At 37.2% G+C, this 18,514-nt stretch overlaps 1 long non-coding RNA gene across 1 annotated transcript in view; it reads left to right on the plus strand.

Annotated features, from left to right (window-relative positions):
* The window catches only part of LOC107099553, a 6,611-nt gene extending 2,839 nt beyond the window's left edge, over positions 1-3,772 (plus strand). The window contains exon 3 of the long non-coding RNA XR_001481961.1: positions 3,712-3,772. This is a non-coding gene — a long non-coding RNA (uncharacterized LOC107099553). The remainder of the gene's footprint in view (positions 1-3,711) is intronic.
* The last annotated feature ends 14,742 nt before the right edge of the window (positions 3,773-18,514 follow it).

Raw genomic sequence — 18,514 nt, forward strand, 5'->3', positions numbered from 1 at the left:
TATATACATATGTGTATATATTTTGGTGTGTGTATATATAATTTAAAAAGCAAGTATTAAAGTAGAAAGTAACAAGTAGAAATTATGCACCTAAAATAAATGAAAATATTTATTATAAATATGAATTTTGACAGCAGTTTTAGAAAAATTAATTTAGGATTTTTTTTTTCTGTGACTTAAATAGAAACGCCTCAGTTTGTGAGTTGGATTTCTTTATTTATAATAATTTAATGAAAGAGCGCATATAAATAAATTAAAACAATGATGAAACAAGCCTAAATATTCACACAGGATAATTTTTTCTCGTTGCTGCTGTTTTTTTTGTTTTTTTTAATACATATTTTTTGCTGCTGTGATTTTGGTATTTTTTTTCGTGACCCACAGCTTAGGGATAAAATGTAAATTGTTTTTAAATAAAGTCATTATTTAAGCTCCTGTTGTAGTGTAACAGGAGATTTCCTGAAATCAGAGATAATTATAAGGCTCCTTAACGCTGGCCACTGGTCCAGAGTGCAGTAATGAAGCCTTACTGTGTAAATTCAGTTGCATCATGCTGATGTGTGTAACATATGTACCATCAGCAGTAATGGATCACTAAAGTAGCTGTTTGGCAGATTTATGACCTGAGGGCTACAGACACACCTTGGTGTGTGCGATCATTTTCATTTTTTTTTGCATAAATGCCTCGAAAGCCCAAATTTTATTACTGTGTGTGTGTGTGTACATAATCCCTGCTCTTCTCTTTTATTCACAGGCTCATTATTTTGGAATTACATGAGTTTTCCTGGCTGGAAGTCAAAACCAAGGTTAGTTAAGCATATTTTCTCTGTTTTAGTAAAAAATAAAATGTATATATACATATATATGTACATAATGCTTTTTAAAAGTTGCATGCTTAGTTGTCACGTGTGTGTGTGTGTTCCTGGATTACCAGATTCCTGAAAACCTCTCGGCTTGTTGGTCTGGAGTTTAAAAATTTGCTTTATTTGTTTTTTTTGCTGGAAGCTGCCTGCAGGCATGCAAACACAACTTCCAGTTTGTCTTTAATTCGTCAAACAAAATCGCTTTGCAGCACACAACAGCCAGCAATATGCGTCTCGTTAAAAGTCAGCTTGTGTGTATAAGTAAGCATGTGCAGCAGCACCGAGATAATCTCCTGGAGGGAAATTAGTGGTGGTGGAAAAAAAAAGGGGGGGGAGGAAAGAAAAGCCTTCAGCCTAAAGGTCAAATGAAGATTAGAGGGAAACCGTACACGAGTACACGCTGGCCTGCACCCCGGAACTGCACAAAGGCCTCATTGTGACCGAGCTGCCCTGCACAGACCCTCCGCCTTCTTAGGGAGACATGACACCTGTTGGCGGTTTTAGTCAACTGCACACAAAGCAACTGATGCTCAAACTGTAAGCTTTTACCTGCATTATAGCCACAATTTCATCCAGTTGATGCTTACAAAAACTACTTTATTTCAGGTTGTATGCATTTTAAATTGTCATTATTATCTGCTGCTATTTTTTTCATAGTTTAGAAAATTTAGAGGAGTCCTAAAACAAGAGATCGGGTTACAAAACAGATTAAAAAATATATATTTTGTACTTTATGTATACTTTATATACATACAGTACACTTTATGCATTTTTAATCTTTTTGCTGGTTTACTTTGTGGACCATTGGACGGATTCAAACACGAGTTCTTTGACGGAAGTGGTAGTTTTGAGATCCAGCTGAAAATAAAGGAACTACAAAATTAAATGTGTTATATTTCCCTAATCTGTGGTGGAGTTTCTAATTCTAAAAGTGGGAAATTTGATGCGATTTGATGTATTAATGGACTGAATAATTATGGATTTTTGGATTCGGTGAAATACAACATAAATTACATTTTCCAGGCTTTGAGCTGCCAATGACCATTTAGAGAAAATAAAAGAGAACTGGTTGAATAAATTCGCTGACTGACTGGTGCATATCTAGTTGTAGCATCTTAGTCAACAAAATCCAGTTTTTCTGCCTTAAAGGTATAGTGAATGATTTTTGCAAATTTTTGAAAAGTCCCGCCCTCTTAATTAAAAATAAAAAAAACCCAAAAAACTAACATGCCTAATCCTGTACCCGTTTCCACAAGGGAACGCCTATTGAACACGTGTGAGAGCGTGCACTACACCATTTCTCCTCGTGCACGCTGTTTAAAAGATGCTCTTTGCTTCGCTCAGACAAGCTTGTTTTCCAATAGAAGATTTGCAATTTTACCACCATGTCAGACTCACCACCAGTGAAAATGGGGAGAATCTCGTAGGACGCCTTACGTAAACATATCACCAGAATGATTGACAATTAGGAGGACCACTTATTTTGATGATCCACCTGGAAAAAGAACATCCTGCACTATACCTTTAAAAAAACACTGCACCAATAATTCTAGGCTCGGCTGGTGCTAAAATATCAAAATGCAGTGAAACCAACTTTTTACTGCAGTAAATATGCAGCCTGCTTTAAATAATCTACTTGTATTATTGGATAATAAATACCTTAATTGTGCATTAGAATTTTAATTAAAAAGCAGTGAAATAGCTCTTTATCGCAGCTCCTAATCAGAAACTTAACCCCCATCCTCTTTTTGTTGCTTCATTTGATGAGATAACGGACAGATATCCATTAAACCTTTCAATATATTTCCTTCATATCTCATTATGTTTTTTAAATTGTTCAAACTGCATTTATGTACTTTAAAGCGTTAATTGCTGAATCGTTTGAGTTTAATTGACATATGGCACCAACGAGCCACGTTATGTTTAGGATTTTAAAGAGCTTAAAAAAAAGAGGCCAAACTATATGCTTAGAATATTTATTTGCCTTTATAAGTTAACCAAAACTCCTTTAGACAGTTTATTGCATCAGTATGTAAAGAATGCATCGTGCTTGAACGGATGAATTAGGAACTATATTTTGAAAATGTATTTCTAAATATTACTTAAAAACATGCAACAAGATTTCATGATTTTATTTTTTCTTGATATATTGCCGGTTATATGAGGCATTTGTGCTACTGAATAAAGAAGGTCCTGTGTGAAGGATTAGCAGTGAAGGCGCGAGCCGCTGTATACCTCCCAGGCTCGGACGTTTAGTGGCTCATTCAGGGGATTTGGGTGGCATTTATGGGATAACTGAAACTGCTATAAAACAGCCGCAAACTGGTTCATGCGTGTGTGTGTGAGACAGGAATTAATGCAGTGAGTCACTTTTATAAGTTCAACCCTGCCTTGGTCTCCTGTCGCTCCTCCACTGGAAGGGGGAAACCGCAGCAGAGCCACAGCGGCGGAGCCCTGTCTCACTCAGGAAACTCCCTGGAAACCACCACAACCTGTCTGTGTGACCTCTCATGCACTTCACACATGCATACTTATGCCTATCTGCTGCATCAATGCAGAAAAGCTCAGCCAAATAAACAGTTTTTGTGAAATTTGGGTTAATTTTTTGTTTTTGCGTAACAAAAAGAGTTTCTAACAGGGTTTACATTATTAAGAAATATAAGATAGATCATTTGCATGAAGCCATGTTAATCATGTCCGTGTCTGTTCAAAGTATCCAAACACAAACACTTCAATTCACCTGGATCTGTGCGAACAGCCATGTTTACACAATACGGCGACACACAGGAAGCGAGAGTATGACCTTTGGAGTCCATTGTGACACGCTCTCTCTGTTCTCGTTTATCAGTTTAGGAAACAAGAGGAGGCGAGCTGATGCAGGGAGCGCTCAGACGTGACACTGCGGGGAGGAAGTGACGTGCAGGAAGCAGTTAAATATTAAACTTCATCAAAAACTCAGAAAAAAAGACATTTAGCCACACAGGTAACGGTATAATTATGGGTGAAAAAATAACATTTTTATTAACAGAATATTATAGATGATAACAAGGATTCACAGCTGATACATACAACCTGATAAACTTGAGTGAAAATAACATAGTATTTCACTGTCTTTACTTCAATAGCTGTGAAATGTGTGCAAAAATAAAATAAAATGGTCAATTATTCCTACTGCTGTTAAGAAAATGAAAACACAAACATTATAACAGTTAAAACATTATTTATTTAAATGATTGCTGGTGTTCCTTTCCACATTATGACTCTTAATATACTACTGTGTGTTGGGATTATTATTAATATTGAATATCTTGTAGATGCAGCTAACTGGCAGTGTGCAGCAACAATAAGGGCTGCACATCCTTTAAGCTAATCGGCAGAAAATATCCAATCTGCAGCTTTTAGTGACATATTTGTGATCCGTATGTTTGCGGGTTGTTTGTTTTTTCACAGGCGAGACTTCAGACGATAAACAAAGCAAAGGCGGCGTCTGATAAACTGTCCTTTGGGGTGAGGTAGTAGGTTGTATAGTTTTAGGGTCATTCCCAAGCTGTCAGATGACTATACAACTTACTGTCTTTCCTGAAGTGACTGTGATGCCTTCAAGATGCCATCAAGAGCTTTTCAAGATCATCATGAAACCAAGTCATACGAGTCTGAACCTGGGAAATGCTCTACAAACCTGTGGAAATAGTTTTTTTAATTTTTTTTTAATATGTCATAACGTAGTTGAATTATAGAATTAAATCTTAAGTTTATTTGTTTAGAAAAGTACAATGTCCAGCCAAAGCGGATGATTTATTTTAAACCCTTTAGAAAACTCTTTGATATTCTGCAAATTATATATCTGTCTTCTGTTTGCTTGCCTTTACATCCTTAAATATATATGTTCATCATTATCGTTTTAAAAAATCTTTGAAAATGTCAATTGATCCTCGTCATTGATTTGTGTAAAAACGAAGCCGTTCTGCCTCCATTCATGCGGTGGCAAACTTCCGCCTGACGTCTCCATTCAACTTGAGACTTGTGGTGTTCGCACAGGGTGAGGTAGTAGGTTGTGTGGTTTCAGGGTTGTGATTTTGCCCCATCAGGAGCTAACTATACAACCTACTGCCTTCCCTGGAGGGCAGCAATACGTCACAGGAGCACACACTCCCGTCCGCCATATTTCTGATGACGCCCGCTATGCATCCGTGTTTGGTTTGACCCTGAACAGGTAAGTGATGCTGCTTCATCCCGTGTTCAATGTAACCTGACTCCTTGAGCAATTTTAACAAACACTGTATGCTTGCTTCATTCATTCATTTGCTTTGTACTTTTCTGTTAATCAAATAAAGACATATGAACAGTAAAAAATGACTGAAGTTGGATCTTTATGCTCTAAGGATTCTGCAGCAAAGTTAATTATTATATTTTCTATTTAAAAACCTGATATTTTAATCCTTTTAAGCAGCTCATTATATAACAAAGCTTATCTGAGAAGCTTCTGAAGGTTATCTTCCATCTGTCTCCATTTATTTATTTTAAATCTATCTTCTGGCAAATTAAAGCAATTCAGTTTTTTAAAGATTTCAAATTTAAACAGATGAAAAATTGAACCTGTAAGATTGGAAACATTTAAGGTTTAAATTTTTTTGAAGATAATTACACTTATAGCAACATAACGTCTTATAATAGTCCACAGTTGGATCACAAATGGAGCAGTGGGTCAAGGTAAAAACAAAGCGGAAGCAGAAACGCCCACCTCTTTGTCTAAAACACGCAGAGCCGCCTTCCAGGAGTTTGGAAGTCAACAGGAAAAGATGACAGCCAAAAGGTTTGCAGTTTAAATCCCAGGATGGGATGAGGACACATTTGAATCAGTGCCATACATTAATTTACAGTAGATGGCGCCAGACGCTGTCGCTGTTTGGAGGGCATTTCCACTGATATTTGGAGGTATGCAGTAAAGATTTTACGCCACAGATCCAACTACTGGCAGGACTTTTTATTCAGACTGAGTTTTCCTTAAACATATTGAAATATTATTAAAGTTTCATGGTGGAATTATGGAAGGCTATCTTATATTATTTAATAGTCTAAATAGTCTCATTTTATTAAGCAAAAAATAAAACTAGCAAACTAACATAATATTCGCCTAAATTGTTTTAACTACTTAAGATTAGAATATTCTATATTAATATATAGTACACTTTATGTATGGCATTAACAACATTCATTTATAAAAATAATTCTTACAATTGGCTAAGGACTTGGTCTTCCTTTGATTGTTTTCAAACCACAGATCTGATCATGCCGCACTACAGTATAAAAACCATATTATAGAGAATATTGGAGGAGAAATACTGCATATGCTTCTAATATATGGTGTATGGATAAATACCTTAATTGTGCATTAGCACGTTTTTTAAAACTGATATATATATAGAATAAATCCTTTTGATTAAATTAACACTGTCCATTTTTAAAATGCTGATATATAGATTTACTTACAACTTAATTTTTTTTTAAAGGGAAACAAGCACCAATTTATTTGTAAACTTTTTATTCCTCCATTTTTTTCCCCACATTTAAGCACGTATGGCTTAACCTACAAATTTGTTGGCTTTATTCCCTTATCTTAATTTTTAAAATCTATTTTCAGTCAATCTTTTTTTTTTTTTTTTTTTTTTTTTTTTTTTTTTACTGCAAATACACTCTAAATGTGTGTTTGGTAATTAGTATAGAGTGTATTTTACAAGGCTACCATTTTTGAATTTGCTATTTATATTTAGGTATTTTTGGTCTTCCATAGATTCACAAATTGGAATCTAATGATGCAAATAAGCCATAATTATTCAAAAGTAATATTCACTGATATCATTGGATGTTAAAAACATATTGTTTTTGTATTTATTTTTTAAAATTAAAGTAGTTTTACTATGGCTGTGATGCCGAGGTTTGAATCCTGGTTGCGACAGGAAAGCATAAAAATGGTCAAGTCTGAGTATCTCATTCTCATATAAGAATGTGAGAGCAGCCAAAAAGATACAAAAATAAACAAAAAATATATTAAACTAACTGGAACTTCCACAGTGGGCTCACAAATCAAATCAGTCTAGCAAAAGTCAGTAATGACCTTTCCTTTTTGATGGATAACAATAAAAAATAGTATAGTCTAGGATGTTAATGTGAGAATAATAAAAAAAGAATAAAAGTATAAATACCAAGCATGAAGTTTAAAGTAATGATATACTTAACTATTAGATTCTGACAGTTTTGGTCTTCTATATTTACTTGCTCCACTATTTATTTTTTATTTTTTTACTTTTGACACAAATGCCTTTTTTTTTTTTTTTTTTTTACTTTATTTATGTAACAAACCAATAGTGTAAAAAGACTCTTTGAGGTACAAACATTACAACATGGGTAGATAAAAAAATAGGCAGAACATGGGGCTAAAAACAAGAACAGATACATAAACATTAAAGCCAATTAATAAATATTGAGCAAGATTTAAAACAAAAGAAAAGTAGAAATACTTTTTTTTGGCAGAAACAGATTTCAAATGTTTCAATGAGGTGTAATACAATTTAAATTAGTTAAGAAAAAATTCAAAACAAGAAATAGAACCCTTGCATTTACAGCAATGTATATGATATTTGACCAGCAAGAAAACAATATTAACCATATCCGGAATTTTACTATCAGGGTCATCAACATAATGCAACACGTGGGTGATTATTATTTCTTGGATGAATTGCAACTCATAGCTGATGCAGTAGCGAGACAAGCCAATCACCAGCGTCTGCTTTTGGATTTGCGCCATCTGATTGGTTGGCTCCAAAGGTGCGTCGGTGGGCGTGGCCTGCTGAAACAGAGACGCAGATTTTGACAAGTAGGGAGGGTGAGACGCGTCAAGGTCCTGACGGAGTTGGTCACAGGATCAAAACACGTCCCTCCCTCCCTCCCAGTAGCCTCCTACAGACTTTCAACATAATCTGGAAATGCTTCGAGAGGCAGCAACTGAGGTAATTATTAAAACTAGTTATTATAAAAAAGCAAATGTTAATGACATTATACTCAGAAAGTGTTGCTTTGGGTTTCTGATTTTGTGTTAAACACGACCAAGACTGAAAATACTAAATTTACTCCTAATGTAACTCATAACATATATAAAAGACTACATTAAAGCAATATTTAACTTTTTAAATGTTGTTTTCTGTTATTGCCAGTGTTTGATATTAAGTAATAAGTGATCCCAGGCTTAGATTGAACCTTAAACTATTAACTATCAGTCACAGTTTTATACTTTCTGTCATCTGGTAACATGCTTTCTTGAGGTTAGTACGCGTCAACCACTTCTGCTTGTTTCCATTTCTTCAGTGTCTCTAAAGATAGAGCACACAGGGGAGTTCAAAACAATGGCCCTCTGAGGTGATGGGGAAATGTAGGGGGTGGGCTGGGGTCATCCCTAAGAAAGGAAGTAAAGTCACTCAGCAAGGTCGAAAACACAGTTGGTGGGTTGTTTAATAATTGCATGTAGCAGAGAGACCACTGCTTTTTCGGTAATATTGTACATTTTACAAATATGTAACAAATCTTGTATTTAGAGTAGAATAGAATTGCATTGAAGAGAGATTTTGTTGGTTGCTCAGGTTGGTACAAATATCCCCCTGGGAGGTGCAAATTGATGCATGGTCAGCACAAAATGTCCAAAAGCATCATGCAGGGCCTCTTTCTATTCCCCAAAGTGGGAATATTAAACAACCAAATCTCTAGGGCAATGTTTTCTAGGCCAAGGACCCCAAAACTGATGGCGAGATGGAGCGGGGACTCCCTAATTACATATATTGTATGAAGTTGTGTTTTATCACACTGGTCCTATAGTCACTCTATTACAGATGGAGTCAAGTAATGAAAGTAATTTCGCCCTGGGATTATTAAAGTATTTCTGATTCTGACTCCTCATTAATGGGACAGGTGTTGTGGATGAAACGGTGCCCAGCTTGAAAGAGCTCCTGTGTGTCGCTGAATGTGTGCATTGATGACTGATTACTGACTGTTTACTACAGTCTGTTGAATTCATGTTAATGTGGATTTAAAGACATTTCAATTAGTAGGAAAAATTGCAGGAGGGAATATAAAAAAAGTCTAATCAACCCAAACTTTCACGACCCCCGTGCAGTCTCTCCGCGTACCCCCTAGGGGTCACAGACCCCTGTTGAAGACCTCCACTCTAGGGGCATCAATTAGTGAAATGTTGTTCGAAAAACAATCTTCTAGAAAGGCCAATTTGGTAATTCTACAACAGAAAGCTTCAAAAGTGAGATGGTGAAATGATCATAGCCTGGTAGAAACACTGAGTTTCAGAGTTCCCCTCACTTTCCGCTGCAGGGCATTTCAGTCTTGGTTAGTACAAAATATGATAGAAGTGACTGAATGTTCGTTTATTGAAAAACTGCCCTTTCAGGCTTATAGTTGGTATCAAATGTCCAACAGTAGGCAACCCAATTTATTACCAAATAAATTAGATGTTTAACAAAAGAAAACCACAAAAGTTTGACTTGATAAAAGATTGGTTCAATGTGTCTCTCCTCAGGAGGTTCCATTTAAAAAGATGTAATAAAATAACAAAAACTAAAATGGTACAAATGTAGAAGGGGTAAAATGACCAGACTCTGGCTGTAAAACTCACCTTTCCCTCACTATCCTCTGCAGGGCTGACTGATCTAGGGAAGAACAGATGGATTTTTCTAATTTATCTTATTTATTTAAGATAGTTTGGCTTTTCTTTAAAAAAGACTAAGCTTAGATGATGACTGTTAGAAGGTTAGAGTTGATAAACGTCTTTGAACGGTAGCCAAATGACGAACTACCATCTTCATGAACTTGCCTCCAGACATATGGCATTGCGGAATCTCTGTTGACAGCCAGACGCTTCAGTCAGTCAGAGGTCAGATTCCTCACATCAAAGCCCCTTCACTGACCAGCAGCTGTCTCTAGCCTTACTGTACCTCATGCCAATTTCTCTGTACATCATATATTATCTAACACATTAATAGACACAAATTTCCACTCCGTCTTTAAACGACTCTAGACTTCTGACAGGACTGGTTCCCTGAAATGTTGCAACACAGAGACTAGACAAACAAGAACGAGCATGTTTTGATCAGTCACGTCGTTAACGTCTCCCAGCAAGAGTCCAAAGAGGCACCATGTTTCACCACATTAGACATGATTTCACTCAAATCAATACTTGCCAGCATTAGTTCATCAGGCACGTGTTCATGAATGTTAACCAAACTTTTTCAGCAGATCTACCAACCTTTCAGTCATACTGAAGATACACAGTAAATATTTTGAGATAGACAGGATGTTCTTTGAGTTTTTTCAAAGATCATTAACAAGATATTTATTTACTACTGTAGCAATGTCTGATCATATGTACCAGAGGAAGATAGAGAGCGTGTAAAAGATAAGTAGCACCTCCTTTACAACCCTCAACAGGATGAATAGAATATGAATGAATGGGTAGATAATGAGCTGCTGTTGACTCACTTATCAATCATTTTATGACCGCTTTGTGCAGTGCACTGGAACTAGGCACAGCTCGACAATCTATGTCAGTTTGAATAGATATGCACTGCTTACAATTGCTTTGTTAAAGGTAATTCCACTTCCAACCAAGTGATCATGGCAGAGATCAGAAGGTTAATCCTCCTTCCTACTATTCAAGAAGTTAGTGTTGATAAACTGATGGTTTAATAAAATGCGAACCTTTTTATCAGAGATTAACCCTTTCTCCTCTGTCCTTTTGTTATAGTCTGAAGAGTGATGGGTAATCCCTATAGATTTTAATCCCTTGTCTCGAATATGGCAGCTGATTTCTACAGTCCCCCATCCCCTCTCGGGGAATCTCTTCTGGGCAGTCCGCTGTGTGGAGACCTGATAGGAAATCTTCCAGACTTTTCTCAGTCAATTGAAGATGACTCACTGGGATTCGATTTCCCAGAGTATCAAACCACTGGTTCTGGATCCAGCGTCTCCATCACATTGGGTAAGTAAAGGGCGGATTAGCGTTCTGCATCCACACACATCAAATGTCGCTTGCGTTTGGTCGCGATCCAGTTTTGCTGGTATGCTTCTGTTGTTGTGGAATTTCTAGGGACGCACAGCAGTTTCCAGCCAAAGCGCTAGGGGGAGCCTATTCGAGAATTTGCGAGACCTTCGGCGTATAGTCACGAAAACAACTTTGGCGGTGCCGGCAGGAGTGTTTATTTTCCAAAACAGCTTGTCTGAGGCATCGTACAAGTGGTTGTACTTCCGAACTTCCTCGATCAACCTTTTGTGGTGGTTATCCGTTGTTGTTCTTACTCTTTGGTCTTTAAAAATGCAGCGCCCCAGCACCGATTTGAGAAGGACGACCACACAGACAGCCGGAAAGGCATACCAAGGACCAATCACAGCTGCTTTTTGTCTGCAGTGATATAAAGTATAGCTGTGTCCCGACTGCATAATTCTAGTAACTACTGTACTGTTGTCGTTTGAAAAAGTTCAGTCTAGGCAACTGGACGTGAAGTTTTCTAGATGATGTTTCCCCTCTCATCCAAGAGGCTTCTTCAGTTCTAACTGGTGGTGGGAGCACTGAGAGTAATATAGGTCGTAGGTCTAACAAAGAATTAGGGGGAACAAAAGGTGGCTTTGATCCCTCCAACTGGATTGGCAAAGGAGGTCACCTGGGGGTTGTTGAGGGCGAATTATACTTCTGCAACCGCACACATCAAATGAACCAGTTTTGCTGGTATACTTCTGCAATGTCAGTCTGGAATTTCTAGGGATGCACAGCAGTTTCCCGCCAAAGTGCTTGGGGGAGCCTATTCGAGAACTCGCGAGAAATCCTACGCCGGCGGGAGTGTTTATATTCCAAAACAACATGTCTGAGGCATTGTACAAGTGGTTGTACTTCCGAACCTCCTCGATCAACCTTTCGTCGTGGTTATTCATTGTTGTTATTACTCCTAGGTTTTCAAAAATGGAGAAGGACAACCACACAGACAGCCGGAAAGGCATACCAAGGACCAGTCACAGCTGCTTTTTGTCTGCGCACTTCCGCTTGAGGTCTGCGCCGGTTCGCGACCGTCCAAATCGTAGTCAGGATTTTTTTGAAGTGCGCAATGACGGTTGCAGAACCTCTGCGTGGGGGGGCATGGTCGCATAGAGACAGACTTGACAGTTGGAGAGTCTATGTGTCAGAAGTATAAATTGGCCTTTAATGGTCGTTAGGTGGTTCTGATGGGTCTTTAACTCCCTCATTAGAGTGGTTTTGGTCACATCCCTTATTGAACTGTGAGTCAGGTGAGGGCGGGTGAGAGGTGCATCTTCTCAGTATGATTCATATAAGTGCTTTGTAGGTGGGTGAAAGGTTATGTCTAAGACCTCCTCCTCAATTATGAGATGATTATTCCAGGTTAACAAAGGTTAACAAAGATGGCTCTCTTAATCCCTCGCTTAAACAATCTTTCTTCCTATGCAGTTTATGTTGTTATTTTTCATAATCTGAGTAAGGGGGAGCACGTAGGTGTTGAATAAGAGGAGCCCTAAGATGGACCCTTGGGGAATGCCACATGCGATTTCTCTGGTCTCTGATAGATATAAATCTACCTACTCACACATAATGACACTGTCCCTTAAGTGGGATTTAAACCAGTCCAGTGCTTTACCAGAACCAACCAAGTTTTCCAGGCATGCTCATAAATTAGTGTGTTTAACAGTGTTTAATGCTGCACTGATGTCCAATAATAACAGCTCTGTGGTTCTTCCACAGTCTGCATTTATATGGATGTGACTGAACACACAAGGTCAGTCTCTGTACTGCGGTGAGCGTGGAGGCCTGGCTAGAAGACGTCAAAGTAGCTGGTTAATGTTAGAAAAGTATTTGAGAATCTTACTGATGAATAAGGAGGTTTGAGATAGGCCTTTAGTTCTGCAATAGTCGTTTTTTCCAAGTTGTTATTTTCCTTGAAAAATTATAACTCGTTTGCAAATTGTTAACCTAAATGCTTTCTTTAAATTTATATTTTACCAATAAAATTCATTCATATAAGCAGGTGCAACTAGTGAACATTTATGCAATTCTGATTAGTCTAAACAGATACGAAGACTTGCATTTAGGTGGCTAAAGCTCAATATTCAGTATAGATGGAGCACACAGAAAACCTGATTTTTCTTTCTAATGTGCCATGTTTGCTATTTGGCTAAAAAAAGCTCAAAGTATGAGAGTAAAAGAATCTCACAGAAGAAGATACAAAAATTTAGTTGGAAAGACTAGATTTAGGAACGGTTGTTTCTCTTATTTAATTAATATTCAAAATCCAGATTTATTAATTGTGAATTTAGTTTAAAAAATACTAAATATAAGATTATATAATTGCTCTTTGCTGTCTGACTGATCGATTTGTTACTAGAAAAGTGTGTTTACGGTTTTTGCAAAAACAGTGAAAATGATTCTATGAAATTTTATTAAAACTTACGTTTTTTTTTTAAAACACCCTTTCTTTTGTCTCCTCTCCTCCATAGATACATTGACTCCAGCCTCCAGTCCATTGTCTGGGGTGTGTGGAGGGTTGCTTTGTCCAGATGAGGGTCCAAGCCCCCTTAACGTTGAGTGCAGAGTGTGCTCAGACAAAGCTTCAGGCTTTCATTATGGAGTGCATGCATGTGAGGGCTGCAAGGTAAGAAATACTGAGTTTTACGTAGCACCAGCAGTTCAAGTAAAGTGAAGGAAAAGAATGTCCCAAACATTATAAAGCATTTGTATGTACACAAACACCTTCATCCAAACAAAAGCCAGCTCTGTTTTGCAGAGGTGTTTGACCTCGAGGCCAAGTGGAAGGTTTCTGCAGCATGCAGGCAGAGGAGTCATGTGAGGTGGTTACGTGGCGCCCTTGGTTCACTTGTCACCTCTTACATACATGGAGAGCGGTCCTCAGTGTTGATAGTTTGGCTCAGCAAGATGCCTAAGTGTGGTTAGAGAACACAATGTAACAGTTTGAGCTGCAGTCATTAGATCCCTGTGCAAGTATGTTAAAACCAGCACAGCGAAACACTGCAGCGTTTGTCTTTGATGTGACTTTGTCATGGAACAAAACGCTTTTCATTATTAATCCAAAACTTACAGTGTAATTTTTCCATCTGCTTAAAGGTTTCTCATGTTTTACAAAGGAACATGATCATTTATCTTTTTTTTCTTGATTGCCGTTTCACGTTTAATTTAGTCTCAAGCCAATTTGCACCAAAGACACAGACACAAAGATAATAGGCTTGTCACGATGCAAATATTTCAAACTAAGTGTCGATACTCAGGAAAATATTGGATATTCGATACCATTTTTGATATCATGTTGGATAAAAAGTGCCAATTAATTAAAGGCTTAAAGTAGTATACTTGAAAAACTACTTTTTCAATCTCAACATGGATAATGCTTTCTCAAGAGAATCACACATTCCTTTAGTTAAATAAACGTGAAACATAGTGTAAAATAAATAGTGCAAATATAACACAATTTGACAATATTTTAAGGTTTTGAGGGTATTGTTTTTTTGTGTGCAAAATAACCTAGAAATTTAAAACTAGTTGAAAAAATACGGGGGGGAAAAACTGAGTTTGTATTGTATCTGGATACAGAGTTTGAGTATCGATAGTTTGAAAAGTATCAATACTCACTTTTAAAAACCCTAGAAGATAATGGTTTGCATTTTATGCCATCTGTTCTGCTTTTGTTCGATTGTATTTGTTACATGACACATTTATCAGATCTACAGCAAAAATTATGATGACCTCCACATTCATTTAAAATATAAAGATGGGCCATCTCTCTAAATCCGTTTACTTTCTGCCTACTTTAAAAACAAATAATAAGGCCACTAAAGCCTAAAAATAGTCCTAAAGTATAAAGATTTGGTTTATTAAAATGATATATTCTGAATAACCTAATCATATAGTGGGAAGAAAATCCTTAAGAAAAAACTTTGGTTTTTATATTATTTTGATCAAAATCACTTGAAAAAATAAATGTATATATATATATATAAAGAACTTTTTTATATTATGTATTACTTTGAGTTTTGTGACACAACGGCCTGCTTCTGTTAGCTATTCTTGAAGGTCGAAATTAGCATTTTAACACTTGGATGATTTACCTCTATTATAAGTTAAGAGCTGAGATTAATTTCCCCTTTATCTGTATTTTAGGCTTTCCAAATAGACTTAAAAACTTTAGTTGCCATCCTCAACCTTATTTTTTAACCCTCCACAATTGGTCCTTCATTATGTCGCTGAGACACTGTTATGTATGGATGGTTACACAGGATGTTACTGGCAGTTTGAACTGTTTCAAGTAATAAAATGTTTTAAGTTCATCCTCAATGTGAGTTTTAGCATGAAAACCATCTGAAAAGCATTAATATTGATGCATTTCAGCCTACTGTTGTTCAATTTAATTCAGTTCAATTCAAAATGGCTTTAGCAATCCTAAAGGAAAAATGAAATGTTGGAACTCGGGTTGTCGTAATTGTTGATAGCTGTAGGAAGGAAGGATCTTCTGTAGTTTATTTATATAGCGCCAATTCACAACACGTCATCTCAAGGCACTTTACAATTCAACTAGAATATACAGTCAAACTCAAAGTTTTCTTTCTAAGGAAAACCAGCTGATTGCATCGACTCATTGACTCAAAGGCAATAACTAAAACCAAGCAGCCTCGACCAGGAAACACACAGCCAGACAGACAAGCTCTGAGCCAGCTCCCATGTCAGAGGATGAAAGAGAGCACATACAGTTAGTCACAGTGAGAGGAACAGTACTACACTGAAAAACAGGCCTAGCTCCAACATCCACAAACAAAGACGTTGATGGCTGCAGCACAGCTGATATTTCTCTCCAGGATGGGGTCACAGCCAAACAGGAACAGACCAGAGGAAGCTACTATGAGAAAAAGCAAAGAGAGCTTAGCATTAGAGATTGAACTAACAAATTCTGCAGAATGGGAGAATAGAGATAGAATGAAGCAGAATGGGGAAAAAGGGTCCCTATGTCCTCCAGCAGTCTAACCCTATAGCAGCATAACTATAGAGATAGCTCAGGATAACCTGAGCCTCTCTAACTATAAGCTTAATCAAAAAGGAAAGTTTTAAGCCTAAAGTAGACAGGGGGTCTGCCTCATAGACTAAAACTGGTAGTTGGTTCCACAGAAGAGGAGCCTGATAACTAAAAAATCTGCCTCCCATTCTAATGTCTTCTGTGGTGGGAAGGTGAGGGTTAGTACGATCAGAGAATTAAACCAGAAGCGTTTTTCAAATGAATTGAATAATGGAGCCTAAAGAGGCAACTGGTATAAATACAGAAAAATCAATTTTGCATGTTGAGTAATGGAAAGGGCAGTATGGGGAAAGAGAAAAAAGCATTCCTTTGAGGTTCTTTGAACATGTTTAATGGCAGCAATTTTTGGACAATAATATGTGTTCAGTTCAAAAGGCTAATTGGTAACTTTTTTTCTGTGGTGGTTTGGTTTAAAGATCCACCAGTGGGTCCACAGCTTCCCATGATCCCATGATTAAGTAGACACGCTTCCCAGCTGAACTTTTGAGGTTTCTCTATAGATTTCCCTTTATGCCTTTCACTTGCCTTGAATAACTCTTATCTTGTATTGCCGTCATGCAGCTGCTTGTCTTGGCATGCAGTCCACTGTGTCATATGCTGCTGCACCAAATTTGGTACATGGTGACGTGGAACCTGAAGCTGTTAGAGGGGTTCTGGGATGGATGACACTTTGCTTCTACATTCTCTGGCTGATATTGTGCCATCATGGAAAAATCCTGCATGCTGGCTCTGCGTGCTCTCTGGATCTTTTTTCTGTCACCTTACATTTGACAATAGGTGTTCTAATAACATGGTTATAGAGTTATGAATTTGTACTGGCGGTAAAAGTAGATATTTATTCAGGTTCGCATTATATTTAGGAACAAAAAGGCGTAGTGGATTAAATTATTACGCTCTGAATTTATCTGTCATTTAACAAAAAAGAAATGTCCTCTTGAGGAACTTTTAACCTTAAAGGTGAAATGTTTAATTTAAATCTTTGTACCTGCTTCTTGTTTTCTTTGTTCCTCTAGTACACGTGTATGTTTGGATAACCACACATTCATCCTACTCTTCCCCACCTCAGTTGCTGTACTCTGCTTTTAAATGACTATCATAAGGGGAACTTTATGTTTTGGCCTCCACCTTTAACTGCATTCATGAAGATTTCACCCAGTTCTCCCTCAAAACCAGATGTCCCTGGTTAGAAACAACACAAAAATGTGATATGTGACACATAATAACCTTTAATAGCAATGTGCCAAAGCTGCTCCTCAGCATAAATGCAGCCAAGATGTTGTGCAGGATGATGGCTGGTGTATTTTTATGAGCATGTGGCTCCAGACATAATGCCAGAAAATTTATTTTCCCCTACTTGACAGTGAGGGTTGCAGATTGTCCCACATGATGTTTCATTGATGTGTGCGGGTGAGAGTAAATCAGAGGATCATATGTTTTGACATATGTGTGGCATCTGTTTGCTTGTGTTGGCTCAGAGCCGGAGTGAATGTTGCAGGGTTGTCATCCTGTCTTACACAATCAGGGACCTTTTTTCGTAAAGGTTGTTGTTTACTTATTTCTACTTTGATTTGAATGATTGACTTCAAAACAGGATGAAGGGACAGAGCAGTAAGCAGTGCATGATAATCCCTATAAATTAACATAAACAAGCTTCAGAAAATGTTTAATTGTTTAAAGTATGGTAAGAATAAATTCTAATGTGCATTGATGCTTGTTTGTGAAGTTCTTGGCCTACATCATCAATATACAATAGGCAACAGGTGCACTGCTTAACAAATTAGGAAACGCGCTGCACTGCAAAGAAAAATAAAGCTGAAATCACAGAAATTAGAAGAAGGAAAATGCAGCAAATAAATCCCTGGCATCCTGTTAATGTCCTTACTGAGGGTCTTGTTTAGTTCCACATGGAGGTCAACTGCCCTCAATATTCAGGTGCGGTTCTCTTATGTGGAGCAAGCTGGCAGCATTTATTTTAAACTTACAGTTTTCAGTATTTATAGCATTTTCTTATTTTAGCTTCATATGTTTTTTTAGTGTTTTGATATTGAAGCCTTTTTTCCCCGGATGCATGACGCATTTAGTGCGTTTGAGCCCACAGGCCAAAACGTCATGTAACTCTGCACCTGAAAACATCATCGCCCTCAGTGAAACATGGTAGTGGCAGCATCATGAATAGGTGGATAGTTTTGTAGTTCGTGCAATCCTGGAAGAAAATCAGTTTGATGCCCAGAACAAACAGTTTGCTATGTATTCATTTTCTTTGTAAATAAAAATAAATCAGAAATTAGGTATTTATTGCTTTCCACTTGATGCAAACATTTAAATCATAAAATAAAAAAATCCAGCTAGTTTCATGAGGAAATTATATCTTAACCGCTTTACCTCTTATGTTTTTTAAGCCAAAATTTTTTTTATTTTTTTTTTACTTGGAATGGCTGCAAGAGCTACATTAAATGTGTCTGTATATCCGTGTGTATGGGCTGGTTCTTTTTTGTTGTTTATTTTTAATGAAAA

Source organism: Cyprinodon variegatus, unplaced genomic scaffold, assembly GCF_000732505.1.
Source record: "Cyprinodon variegatus isolate N-32 unplaced genomic scaffold, C_variegatus-1.0 Scaffold883, whole genome shotgun sequence".
NCBI lineage: Eukaryota > Metazoa > Chordata > Actinopteri > Cyprinodontiformes > Cyprinodontidae > Cyprinodon > Cyprinodon variegatus.